The sequence below is a fragment of the Coenobita brevimanus genome, chromosome 88, assembly GCF_032717465.1.
Source record: "Coenobita brevimanus isolate Jiangsu-jjx chromosome 88, ASM3271746v2, whole genome shotgun sequence".
NCBI classification, from domain to species: domain Eukaryota; kingdom Metazoa; phylum Arthropoda; class Malacostraca; order Decapoda; family Coenobitidae; genus Coenobita; species Coenobita brevimanus.
The window spans coordinates 18,840,534-18,854,934 of record NC_137041.1 but is presented as its reverse complement, the minus strand read 5'-3'; the positions used below and the strand labels follow the sequence as shown (position 1 = coordinate 18,854,934).

Here is a 14,401-nt window from a genome sequence, read left to right as displayed (position 1 = left end):
CCTATTCGGCTGATACTACAGTTTACTCCCTCTGCAGGAAAGTAACCAAGGAAGTATGCAGAGAAGTAGATAGGCAGGTAGCTAGGGCAGCAAGTGGGCAGGTAAGTAGGTTGGTAGGAGGTTGACAGCCTTTTAAATATGCAGAAAATGATTGTAAACAGGGAGGTAGGTGGGGAGGTAGACAAGGAAGTATGTGGAGAGGTTGGCAGAGAGGTAGTTTGAGATGTAGATAGGCAGGAAGTAAGGTAGGTAAGGAGATAGGCAGAGAGGTATTTGGGGTAATACCCAGGGTAATACGTCGGAAGGTCGGTTGGCTTGGAGGTAGGAAGGCAGGCAGGCAGACAGACAGGAAGGCGGATAAGTAAGTATGCAGGTAAGTGGGCAAGGGGGCAAGTGGTAAGGTCAGGTGGAAGATAGGTAGTCAGGGAAGTATGGGGTCAGTTGAGTAGGCAGGTAAGTAACTTGGCAGGGAGAAAGGAAGGGAAATAGGTAAGTAACCAGGGAGCAATGGTAGATAAGAAGGTAAGTAGGTACAGGCAGGTAAGTAGAGAAAAATGACAAGAGGTGCAAGCTAATCCTTTCTATGCTGAGGGAATAATTTGCAGTTGAATATTTCCCGGTTAAAGAGCCACACTGTGTAACAGCGTGGCTGCAAATACTGCAGTAATCACATAACAGAATCTGCTGTACACGGCAAATACTGAGAGAGACTTCATCTTCGGAACCTTACCTTGGCGACACACTGTTAATGCTTTGTAATTAGTGAGCGATTTTTTAAAATTTCTTCTCTAATTACTGATATATATATATATATATATATATATATATATATATATATATATATATATATATATATATATATATATATATATATATATATATATATATATATATATATATATATATATATATATATATATATATATATATATATATATATATATATATATATATATATTAGTGCGAGTAATGGATTATAGTGTTGAAGACGTAGTGCTCCCTTGTTCAAATGCATTTTCTCTTATAATAATCAACATATATTTGGATTTTTGTTATCAGTGTTCCATTAGACACATATGAATTGTTTTTAAAAATCTGATTTAAGAAAATTGTACTTACGTTTCATGCCATTTATATTCAGTTAGTAAAAGGTATCATGGAAGTCTTTGTTTTGCTGTCTTCTTTTTCGAGGCCCCCTCCCGCACAATGTAAAGGGAGAAAAAATAATAAAGTTGATGGGGATAAAAAGAAAAGTCGTTATACTTATGCAGTCTTTATTTAAGTGGATATTTTATCAACATTGCTTGATTTATTACCGTGGGTGAAGACATGGTGTCGTACTTATAGTGTCCCTTGTGCTTTTGTTACCTACAACATTTTCTGTATATTTTGGTCTTCACTCTCACTAGTACAAAACTGTTCTCGGTCAAATTCGGCTGATCTTTAAAGAGAACAGATACGAGAAACAAAAAAGTATGTGATAATAGTTTACTGCTTTGGAGACTGGTTATCCAGTAAACTGAAAGGATCCTCTGAGGTGCGGCACTTAAAGACTACATGGCTTGAATCATATACTCAGCGGGAGAATCTCATAGTACGAAAAAGTCTATTTGTCTTGTCTTGAATAAAATCCCCCAAAAGTGCAGGAGCATAGCAAGTAATATTCAGATACAGACCAAATTAATTATGTTACACTTAACGAATGAACATATTCTGTCATGGTTTACATTAATAGTTTAGATCAACCAAACTCCTAGAGCACTAGATCGAGAATTTGAATATACGGAGTTAATTGGACAAAATAATCGAACATTCTTCAGATCAGATTATGCGGTAGATACATACAGTAGAAATTTTATGTATAATTTTAAAACGATAACCCCATGAACATGTTAACTGATTATCAGTGGAAATGCACTAACATCATATGAAGAAATTATACATCACTTATCCCTTGAAAGTTATACAGATATGGTAATAATAAAAAAAAAAAGTATGAATAAGGCAAGTATAAACTGAAGTACTTATAAATCAAACCAATTTCTAGAGGATTGTAACTCTGATGGTGTGAACAAGTGATGGTTGATTTCTAATTAAACACTAAGAGGAATCCATATATCCCCTGGAGGTGATGCGTCAGGTGGTAATGGTGGTAAGCGTGGATCAGTGGGTCTGAGGTCAGATTCACTAATAAACTTACTAACGACTCCTTCGTAGCATACTGTTTGGCGAAATATCCTACACAAAAAATTTAGTCAAACTTTTAATTTCTACTTCATACGGGATATTGAAAAAACATCAATATCAACAGCAACTAAAATAGAGCTGATACATCATTATGAAATTTCTCTTGTAGGTAGTAAGAGCCAAAACGATCACATCACTGTTGAATGAAATGAGTTTAGATTCTTCAGGCGAGCTATTTTGCGAGCAGCACCAAATCCTATAGACTTTAAGGGCCAACGACTTTACTATGTTATGGAAGAGGAACAAAAGAAATTAAAGGGCCAGGATTTTCATTCCCATTTCCTTCCTGCAGAACAAATCTTGGGTGAAAACTGTCGTGCTTATAATACTGTTTTTGTGGTAATGGCGTTTGGTGTCCCTCCTACCAAACAAATATGAATCAAGCGAGAAGAGTGGTCGTAAAGTCTGGTATAATCTGACAACGATCCCTAATCCTATTAAACAAAGTTGATAGTCATGTGTAGTCAGATTGGAGGACTCATTTCTACCTCATACAAAGGGTCATCTAATTTCAAATAACAACTTATTATTCAAGGTGTGCGAGTGATCCAGTTCCGTCAGATGAACACAAAGCGGGTATAGTAAACCTGCGCCTTGGTCTATGGCAGGCAGAAGAGCCGTGGGTGCTGGAGTCTATGGAAGTACAACACCACCACCTGACAAAGACGTGAGAATATTAGTGACATACACGGCCTCAGCGAATGGACTGACTAGCTCTCTCTCTCTCTCTCTCTCTCTCTCTCTCTCTCTCTCTCTCACACACACAGACACACACAGACGTTGACAGGGGAAATGTAGTTAATGTGAACTGAAATGATAAGAAGGATTAAAGATAAAAGGGGAAACAGAGTAAAACGAGGAGACATGATGGAAACGAGAAAAGGAAAAAGGAAGGGAAATGTCTCTGGTAATCCTGTAGTACTGATAAAAAAAGACTAACTTACACACACACACACACACACACACACACACACACACACACACACACACACACACACACACACACACACACACACACACACACACACACACACACACACACACACACACACACACACTTTGGGTTTCAATAAGGTTATATGACTGTTTCAGTATGTATAATTATACAATACATGGAAGCCAACCACACCCGGGCACCAGCTGGTGTAATGGTTAGCACATCAAACACGCAGCTGGAAAATTCGAGTTTGAGTCCCAAGCCGGTCAGAGTTTTGGACAAAGGTTGTTTGCTTTATATCCCTCTTCAACAAGCAGTTCATTTGGGGACCTGGATGTAAAGGGAATTGTTGCGTGTTGTATTCTGGAGGAAGTTTGTGACTTGGTTTGTGACTTGATATAACTATTTTACAGTGTGTTTTACTGATTCTCATGCAGTCGAAAGGCACTGATCTTAAGCCTTCTTCGCACCCAGGCAGCATTATGGACATAATCTGATATTGGAATGGGCCTCAGCAAACGGACTGACTAGATTCGCTTGGATTTTACCCAACCAAACTACAACTTACAATCCAATGACGTTTTCCTTACTTCATTTTTGCTGCCTCCAAACGAGTCTGTATAGCTAAGGAGACACTTTGTGAATGATGGTGTCAAATACTCACCCCTTGACAACAAAAGGTCTGACATAAAATGAGTTCAGTCCCGTGGTGGTAACAGAAATAAATACATAGAATACATCACCTATTTCAAGGGATTTATTATAGTTGCAGTAGTAGTAGTAGTAGTAGTAGTAGTAGTAGTAAGAGGAGGAGGAGGAGTAGTACTAGTAGTGTGAGGAGGAATAGAGGAAGAAGAGGAGGAGGAGTACGAGGAGTAGTAGGATGAGTAGAGGAGGAGGAGGAGTACGAGGAGTAGTAGGATGAGTAGAGGAGGAGGAGGAGTACGAGGAGTAGTAGGATGAGTAGAGGAGGAGGAGGAGTACGAGGAGTAGTAGGATAAGTAGAGGAAGAGGAGGAGGAGTACTTGCACTAGTACTTGTAGTTGTAGTAGTAGGAGAAGAAGGAGGAGGAGGAGGAATGACAGTAGCATCAGTGGTAGGGAAAAGATGGAGGAGAAGAAGGAGGGAGAGGAGTACTACTGAAGGAGTAGTTGTAGTAGTAAGAGTCGCAGTAGTAGTAGTAGTAGTTGTAACTCCATGCAAATCTGACTTCTAACACGATGGACTGCAGGCCAAAGTTACTCTTCTTCTGCAGCCCACCATCCTTCTTTTGGGCTATAGGTAAGGAACTGAGGGTGGTTTATATAACAGGTCTACTCCACAGTCAGGTCATATCAGTGCCATCCACTTCGAGGCGCCCCTCCCCAGCAGCATGCAAGGGTAAGAACGCAGATGGTTTTATTGCTGACTATACTTGCGTGTAAACCAGCAGGAGACTTGCCCCGGAGCTGTATGTGCCACTGGTGGGTTGGCAGGGGTCCTATGGGGACTGGGGGTGGCGTTGCCTTGTGGGGGGATGGTGTCAGGGGCATGGGTAAAGGCAGGACTGAGTGGAGGGCCTCTAGTTTCCTCTGGTGCTTCAGTAATTTTAAATAAATAAATCACATTTGTATCTGAAAGTCTGTCGTGCTGTGCGTTTGCTATGAAAATTACGGGCGAACTATGTAGAGAGATTGAGTGAGGTTTAATACTGTGACTTTCTACTGATAAATCATTTTTGTGGTTTAAGGTTGCTAAAGGCGCCCCGGACGGCCAGATTTAGATCTACTCGAGTTAATAATCAGGTGTGCAGAGTGTTGCCTGAGGGCTAATTATCAGAGTTGTAATTTCCTCCTACAAGCATATCATTAGTATTATTAAAGGTTGGGCTGAAGGGTAGCCGAGGTGGAGGGATTGGGTTGGGTGGGTAATTGGGTGTTGTGCGGAATGATGGGGCAGCGTGAGTAGGGGGACCGAATGGGAATGTAAGTTTTTGGGTAGTAGGATGTGTGTGTGTGTGGGGATGAGTATGAGTGAATGGGTTCAGAATGGGTGTGTAAGTGGGTGGAGAGGATGGGTGTGTGGGTGGCAGAGTGTGGGTGAATTGGAGTGTGGTTTGGCAGAACAGGTTGGTGTATAGATGAGTGGGTGGGCAAGGCAGGAGGGTGGCTGAGTGGACAAGGTAGGTGGGTGGATGAGTGGGCATGGTAGATGGGTGGGTCACTGAATGGGCAAGGTAGGAGAGTAGGTTGCTGGGTAGGGTGGATGTGCAGTGTTGGTGGATGGGTGAGTGGGCAGTGTGGGTAGGTAAGTGTGTGGGCTTGTTATGAGTCCATATTATATTTACAAATCATAATAGATAGATAGATAAATAGACAGATAGACAGCTCTATGCGAGCCTGGGAAAGGGAAATGATCTTGCAAGTTAACTGAGGAAATGCTGACGACAGATTAGGAAGTAGCAATGTCAGGAGATGATGCAGGTAGTGTGTCAGCGAGATAGCGGGGGAACAAAGCCTAGTGACATACACACATACTCACACATAGGTTTCTGGAACTTTCCAACCACAGTGTAACACACGTGACACGATCCCTGTTTCACCAGAATTTAGGAAAGAGAGCTCAGAAGGAGACAGGCCATAGAATCGGCAGGTAGTAGGGAGAAAGGCTTAGCAACTTAGAGAGAGAGAGAGAGAGAGATAGAGCGAGACAGGGAGGTAGCTAGCGGGACTCTACTTATACTTCACTCGTGTGTGAGAGACTTTGTTAATATTCCAAGACAAATAAAAATAGTCCCATACTATTCTTTACCTCTCCTGTCATTGCATGACAAAAGGGAACCAAGATTTTCTACTTACAAAACTACTCAAGCATAACAACCGCTCATCCACAAGTTTAATATATATATATATATATATATATATATATATATATATATATATATATATATATATATATATATATATATATGTATGTATATATATAACTTCTCTACAAGTAAACTACAAAGTCCTTTTTGTGACATTTGGTAGCAGCTAAAGTTCGGACCTCGTCTTCGAATCAACAGTGAATTTCTACAAAAGCAGGCGACACTCTACAAGATTAGCTTCAGTTCTACAGTGAATTCCTACAAAATACAGCCAACAATGTAACTAGCCTACAAGTCTACAAAACAACTCTATAATCTTCACGTAACTTCAAGAAGCAGCAAGAAGAATAAAAAACAAAGCAAGTAAAGAAGAGGAAACATTAAAGCAACAAGCAAACATACCCCTACTACTCTCTCCCGACTACCTCCATCGCTGATGCAGAGGTCAAGACACGCAGCAAAACACCAGAGCCACATTTATAATGCGACTTACTCACCTTTCTTCACCCAGCTTAAGCATCGCTACTCAGTATTCACCACAGCTACCAGTGTGGGAAGCCGACGTCACCATGTGCTGAGGGACATCACAACGCGAGTTTGCCATGCCAAGCAACGTGTGACTGACACCAGGCACTTCTCACCCACTACTCATTACTCATTATTCACATAGCTCCTACTCATACTCATTTATTTCCACAGTATTGAGTTGGAAATTCGACGTTCTATGCTGAAGTTTGCCTGTGACAGCTGTTAACCACCACAAGCACCAGGGCATGGAATTTCCTGAGTAATATCGTCCATCAACACAGCACTAGAATTATCAAGAGATCTTCAGTCAACCCTGCATTTTTCTTCCGAGATCGACTTTTGTATCGACACACCTCTACGATCTGTATCAAGTGGGTAAAATTATACTTACTCATTTCTTCTCAGTGCTAAAATTAGCTATATTCAACTTTTTTACTTATTTCCATATATACACTTATACACTCACTATCTATCATTTATTTCAACTTATTTACTCATCTATTTTGTTAGGACATAAATAAACAAAAGGCGTATTTCATAACACCATATCTTAATAACAGGAATATTTTCGCCACCACCCACGTTAATACCAGATGACACACAATTAGCCACAACAACAGACTCACAATTAGGAGAGCATCAAGGCAACACACCCCTTGTACAAACCTCACTACAAATTAAAGACCAAGAAATACATATGGCAGTTTCAGAGGATGAGTGGGAAACCTCCTCTGACTTTGTCGCTGACTTGCACACGTATGCCAATACACTTAACAGGGTTCACCGGTCCGGTCGAATATATTCCACCATTCCCTCACACAACGATAAACAAGTCCAAGTTAAATTAACAGAGCAAACAGTGAAAATGAATCAAGAAACAAATACCGCGGATCTAACAACCACACCCCATGTGTTCGTGTACCATGAAGATAAAACTGCCCCAAAATTCTCTGGCACAGAAAAAGTTCGCATTGATGTCATTTCATTAGTCAGTCAGTACGAACAAATGTTCATCAAGCGCCACATACTAGATGAACAAGAGAAAATTGCTATTTTTTCATATTGCATAAGCCAGGAAAGATGTCCAGCAAGCAATTTATTGCGATCAGATAAGCTCCATAAAGCTAGGACATATGATGAATTTAAAACTGAATTTTTGAAGAAATTTTCTGGAGGTATGAACTTCTTGCCAGGTATAATTCCAGAATTACATAAAATTGTAGATCTTGTAAGGGAGCACACTACAAACCATGTGCTCAGTGAAATAACTGCTGATGTCTCCACAATCAAAAGAACATTGTTAGTTACTTTGAAAAACTCAAATTGGATAACAGATGATGGAAAGATGTCCCCAGACCTCGTCGTGGACATCAATGGTTATGTAGCTGCCTTGTGTAAATTACCTGATAGGACCCTTAAGATCGCCAAGACGATCGCGTACACCCCAGGCATGTGCTTACTAGACTTAATGAACGAGGTAGAGATGCAGTGCAGTAAAGCAGGTATGGTCGACACACATGCACATTCTAGTAGAATGAGGGTACCTGAGACAGTATCAGCTGTGAAAACATCTACACCGACCCCAAACAGAGAACAAAATCGATCGCGACCCGAAAGCAGGCAGAGCAAACAACCAAATCTGACGAGGGCTCGATCACAGACGCCAGGCTACAGGCAGTTTCATAAGTTTTCGCGAGCCCGAGCAGGTCTCACGCCATAAACAACACTACTTATGGGAAGTCATCTCGTAGGTCACAGTCAAGGGATAGGTCCATTCTATGTCATTATTGTGCAAAACCAGGACACACAAGGTATGAATGCTTTATCAAAGCAAAAGAGGACAAACAAAAGACACAAGGATTTGGTCCTTACTGTAGGCATCATAGATAGCAAGGGCACTGGACCAGTGATTGCAAAACAGTAGAAAAAATTGTGTCCATGTTCAAATCGGGGGAAGACCAAGTCATGACAAAAAACAAACAAACGTAAAAAAAAACAAGTCTAAAATTCACATAGGAGGCATGTTGGGAAATGAGTGTATCTTGATACCAGCGGTATGTGAGGATCAAAACGTTTCCTTATTTTTAGATACAGGCTCTCCAGTGAACTTAATAACACATGAAGAAATAAATAGAATTCTTAAAAATAAGAAGAAAGTAACTTTTCTGGATGAAGCCGATTTAGATTTATACACGGTAGATGGAAAACAAATTACAGTGAAAGGTATGATAAGATTAAATATCAGTTTCACAGAGACTACAAGACCATTCTCTGCATTTTTCTATATCGTTGAAAATTAAAGCTCATATGTTACTGGGCTTAAGATCCATGAGAGCAGAGAACATAACTATACTCCCACAAATGAATGGAATAGACTTTGGCAATGAATTCATAGAGGAAATACCTTCAGAGCCCTCACCGATTGGTAAAAGAGAGCCAAAAAGAATTGGTAATATTAAAGGCTTAAACAAACATACACAAACAGATGAGTGTATAGATCCACTCCCACCACCAGCCCCATCCTCCAGAATTAGTGACCCAGATAACAGTACTGATTTATCAATTTTTCCAGCCCATCTCACTAATGATTTAGTTATACCACCTAATTCCTACATGAAAGTTACCATAAAGAGCAAATTACGGAATAGTACTGTTCGTGTCTTAGAAGAATTATGTAAAGTAAAGGAATTGTCAGTAGAAAACGCATTATGTCATACGAACGACGAAGGGCAAACTCAGATATTCATAATTAATCACATGGATGGGGAAGTTCAGTTGAAAAAGGGGACTTGCATAGTTAATATTGAAAAATGTCCTGCCCCTGTGAAGGAAATAGTTATAGCTGGAGTGACAAGTGAGATAAAATCTACGGATAGAGAAAGAATAAAAGAATTTAATTCTATCTATCTATATATTGCCAGACGCCTGAATCCCGTTTGGGGTGGCCACAAACAAATCGCCTCCAAGTCGCCCTGTCCCCCGCCATTTCACTCCCCTGCTCCCAACTCACACCCCCCTCTCTCATATACCTCTCCACCCCATCTCGCCATCTCATCCTCGGCCTCCCCCTCCCTCTTGCCCCCTCCACCTCACTCACATACACTTTCTTCGTCAGTCTTTCACGCTCCACCCTCTCCACATGGCCAAACCACCTCAGTGTGTTCCTCATAACGCTTCCTATCACATCCACATCAACACCACAACGCTCCTTTATATCCTCATTCGTCAGCCTGTCTCTCCATGTGACTCCACAGGCTCCTCTTAAATAACTCATTTCCACGGCTCTCACTCTTGACTTGTGTCCTTCCAACAACGTCCAAGCTTCACTTCCGTACGTTAGAGTTGGAATCACAATACTGTCATGTAGTAACTTTTTCACTTCCATGCTCACTTCCCTGTTTCTTATCACTGCTTTCAAAGAACCAGCAACCTTTCTTCCCTGCTGTACCCTTTCAAGCACTTCACCCTCCAAACCTCCATCCTTACTCATCACACTACCCAAGTACTTAAACGTACTCACATTTTCCAATTCCTCATCATCCAACCTCGCTGTACATTCACTGACTTCACCTCTTTCAAAGACGATCACTTTACTCTTCCCTACATTCACCTTCAGATTCCGTTTCTTACACATTCTCTCAAACTCATCCACCAAGCCTTGCAGCTCCCCTTCATCTTCACTCAACAACACAGTATCATCTGCAAACAACAGTACAGGGAGTTTCCAAACACTATCCTCTCTCACCAGGGCCACTCCAACATCCACTACCCTACCTTGTACCTCTTTTATTACCCCATCCATATACAGATTGAACAACCATGGAGACATGACACATCCCTGTTTCAAAGCAACTTTCAATGAGAAAAATTCACTTAGTTCACCATCCACACGCACTGCAGCCTTCGCACCATCGTACATACTCTTCACAGCATTCAACAACTTCCCATCCACTCCATATATTCTTAACACTTTCCACAATCCTAGTCTATCCACCCTGTCATATGCTTTCTCCAAATCCATGAAAGCCACATACAACTTCTTTCCCTTCTCTAGAAACTTTTCCACTAAAGATCTGAGAATGAATATCTGATCTACACAACCTCTTCCCTTCCTAAAGCCTCCCTGTTCTTCTCCAACTAATTTCTCTGTTCTTTCTCTAACTCTGTCAATAAGTATCCTACCATACACTTTTCCTATTATACTAAGAAGACAAATGCCCCTATGATTACCACACACTTCTTTTTCCCCTTTTCCTTTGTACAAGGGAATAATTATACCTGACTTCCAATCCTCCGGGACTCTACCTTCCTCCCAGGCCAATCTGCACATCTTCCACATCCATTCTACTACTATCTCTGCCCCATGCTTCAGCATTTCACCACACACTCCATCAATTCCTGAGTCTTTCCCCGATTTAACTTTCTTCATTGCTTCGACAACTTCTATCCTACTGATTTCTTCCTGTCTTCTCACCTCCCTCCTCATCCCAGCCATTCCCCAGCCACTTATACTCGCATTACTTCCATCCTCCACGTTCAACAATTCCTTAAAGTGTTCTTTCCATCTGCTCACTTTTTCTCCCTTCTCCATTAGTAATCTACCATTTTTATCTTTCACTCCCATGCTAACTTCACTTCCACCCTGTCTTATTCTTTTCACCTCTTTCCAGAACATTTTTTTACAGTCCCTCCACTTTACACTCAAATTCCTTCCAAATTCCTCATCCACTCTCTTCTTACTCTCTCTTACTAATCTTTTCACCTCTCTCTTTCTTTCTACATATAACTCTCTCTTCCGCCTCTCAACTTCTTCCACGCCCCTATTTCTCATCCATTCATTGTATGCTTTCTTCTTTTGTGCCACAGCCCGTTTCACCTCTTCAGTCCACCACGCTGTTCCTTGCACCCCCCTCCGTCTTCTCTTCCTTCCACACACCACATCACATGCTGCACATATTTCTTCTGTAAATATTCTACACACACCTTCCACGTCCCCCATCTGCTCCAATTCATATTTGCCCAATCGTTCCTCCACTTCTCTCTTATACTCTGCCTTTTTCTCATCCTCTTGTAACCTTTCCACTCTCCATGCAACTACTCCTTCCTCTCGTCTTTCCATTTTTCTATTCCTCCAACTTACTTGAACTTTAATTCTGGCCACCACCAAGTAGTGGTCAGAAAGTCCACTCCCCCAACCTCTATAAACTCTTGCATCCAATATACATCTTCGCATCCTTTCATCCACACACACATAATCAATCATTGCCTTCCTTTCACTCAGTTCACCACCCACCCTTCTCATCACTCGCCATGTATACCTGTGGATCATTATATGCCTGAAGAGGGTATTGGCTATCACCAACCCCCTCCCAGCACAAATGTCCACTAACGCACTCCCATTCTCATCTCACTCAGGTGAATTTGATGAAGAAAATGATTTGTTAACCCTGCTGGAAACACACAGGGACACCGTAGTATTGCCCGGAGAACAATTAGGGTGTACTAACATGATTAATCACATGATTAATGTGCACCCAGAAACACCACCAATTTTCGTACCAGCTTACCGCATACCACACTCCCAACGTACACTTGCAAATCAGTATGTCGATGAAATGTTAAAACTTGGAATTATTGACCTTTCAGTCTCCCCGTGGAATGCCCCATTATTCTTCATGTCCAAACGAAATGGAGAAATGCGTGCGGTAGTAGAATACCGTAAACTAAATAGTCACACAATCCCAGACAGATTTCCCATGCCATTGCTAAGCGACGTTCTACAGAATATTGGTCCTGAGAATAACATATTCTCAACCATCGATCTCCTAAACGGCTATTATCAAATCCCGGTTTCGGAGGAGTCACGTAAATACACTGCCTTTTCCACAAACAGAGGCCATTATCAATATACAAGAATGCCAATGGGACTGAGGACAGCCCCAGGCACATTCCAGCGTCTTATGAATTACGTATTGTCCGGAATTTTAGGACAAGGAATATTTGTTTATCTTGACTATATCATAATCGCAACGAAGAATATTAAGGATCATCTCAGGAAATTAGACTTACTCTTACAAAAGCTTAGTGATGCTGGTTTAAAAATTAAACTTTCTAAATGCAAATTTTGCTTTAAGGAAATAAATTTCTTAGGCCACAAATTAAGATCTAATGGTATTCACACCACTGATGACAAAATACAGGCAGTGAGAGATTTTCCTGAACCCACTACGACTGACGAAGTTAGACAATTTTTAGGTCTGGCTGGGTACTATAGGTCATTCGTACCACAGTTCTCTCATATAGCCTTTCCTCTATTCCAACTACTCAAAAAAGATGCTCTTCCAGCGTCATGTGTTGTTTATTTCTTTAAGGTCATCCTCTGTAGCCAATCCAAATATGTTCCCAAGAACTGCGCCACCCAGGTCGAAGAAACCGCGCTTTTGGCGAGTACGTGTGATGTTGTTCCTGTCGCTCAGTACCTCCGTTCCATAAGATGGGAGATCTTGGATCATGATGAGCATAGTTGACTTTGCCTGTTCTAGTTTCCATTTCGCTAACTTTACCATTTCATTCACTTCCTTTGTGTTATGTGCTTGTGAAACATAGTTTCCTATCATGAAGTCCAGAGTTCACATTGGCTTCGCAAGATTGTCTAGATAAGTGGGTAATTCATACAAGTAATCTAGACTTATTTCAGTACTCATGACGTCCTTAACGATTGTAGTCGTGGCCGTTGGAGCTATGGGGCATCCTTGTCGTACTATGTGTTGGGGGTCTAAGTGCGCATATCCTCTTGCTATGTAAAGGAGAATCCATAGCATAAGTTCCTTCATCGTAACCTACCAAAAAAAAAAATCTATTAATTTCCTAATATGGTCATGCTGTGGTCGATGATAGTGATGATGTGCGTTATGGTTGACTGTTATTTCATTTATAGAAGGAGTTTAAATCGATATCTAATTCTCGTAAATGATGTACTGTAGATTTTATTGGAACAGTTGCACCTATGTTCGATTGTTTGGTATATGACCTTAATTTCTTTTTGTAATCATTGTTGTTTTCTTGCTTGGTTTCTTGAGGTACGTTCGCCTGTTCGGTTGTATACGAGGCTGAATAATTATTGGATAATTCCCTTGAAACTCGTTTTAAATGGTCAATATGAACTTGTTTCTTTTCGCCACTTGACAGTGACTTAATTAAAACTTTGTTTGCTTTTATGTTAATTACTCTGTATGGGCCCTTAAATTTGGGGTATAATTTATTGTCTCTCGTATGAATGATACCATAAACAATGTCTCCTAAGCTGGTAGGTGAATCTGTCACGAATCAATTCGCGACATTTCCCTTTTGTGAGAAGCCACGAACTATTAGTGGAAAACTCACTGTGTATCGCTCAGTTAACCGTTTCTCTCTCCATTTCGGAGTATACTTTTCAAAACATTCGTCACCGTTTTCAAAAGTGACCGATTTAATGCACATCACTAAGTCCTGTACTGAGCGATACTATTGTTTTTTTATTGTTCGCCCCTGCTCACTCGACCGTTAGAAAATGCGGCCTAGTGCTCCGCTTTTCTTTCCCACGACTTGGGCAGTCTAGTGTTTGCTGTGACGGAGAGAGGTCCTGTGCCAGCAGTGTGAGAGGTCAGCTAGTACCCAAACTCCACTTCACAGTTAATCCAGTCCTCCCACTCCCCGGGTGATACATAGTATTCATCACGACTGGTATTTCCTTCTGTATAATCCTAGTTTTAAGAGCTTAGTTAAGGTGTTTTTCCTAGGCATAAGTATTTAGCTTTTGTGTGAGTGAGTGAGTGCGTCTCATTTAATTGATTTGAATTGTA

General features: G+C 40.9%; 1 long non-coding RNA gene across 1 annotated transcript in view; it reads right to left on the bottom strand.

The window, feature by feature from the left end:
* Positions 1-2,779: 2,779 nt before the first annotated feature.
* Positions 2,780-14,401, bottom strand: part of LOC145411107 (uncharacterized) — a 29,853-nt gene continuing 18,231 nt past the window's right edge. The window contains exon 4 of the long non-coding RNA XR_013899373.1: positions 2,780-2,903. This is a non-coding gene — a long non-coding RNA (uncharacterized LOC145411107). The remainder of the gene's footprint in view (positions 2,904-14,401) is intronic.